Genomic DNA, 245 nt, shown 5'->3' on the forward strand with positions numbered 1-245 from the left:
CAAAACGCTCTGCTCTCGAGCGGGGCCGCGCCAGCACCCTCGGCCCGATCCTGCTGGCTCAGCAGGCAGCGCCAAGCCCTGCTGAGACGTCAGGAAAGCCGCTGTAATCTGGCAGGATTTCCTCCCCCCGCACAGCCCCAGCTCCTTCCAGCCCCCCAGCACTTTTCATCCAGGCTTGGCCTCGATTTCCCCTGAGCACTGGGAAAGCCGCTCAGCCTCTCCCTGCCGTGTCCCAGCAGCCAGGG

The sequence above is a fragment of the Antrostomus carolinensis genome, unplaced genomic scaffold, assembly GCF_000700745.2.
Source record: "Antrostomus carolinensis isolate BGI_N321 unplaced genomic scaffold, ASM70074v2 scaffold38883, whole genome shotgun sequence".
In the NCBI taxonomy this organism is placed as follows: Eukaryota; Metazoa; Chordata; class Aves; order Caprimulgiformes; family Caprimulgidae; genus Antrostomus; species Antrostomus carolinensis.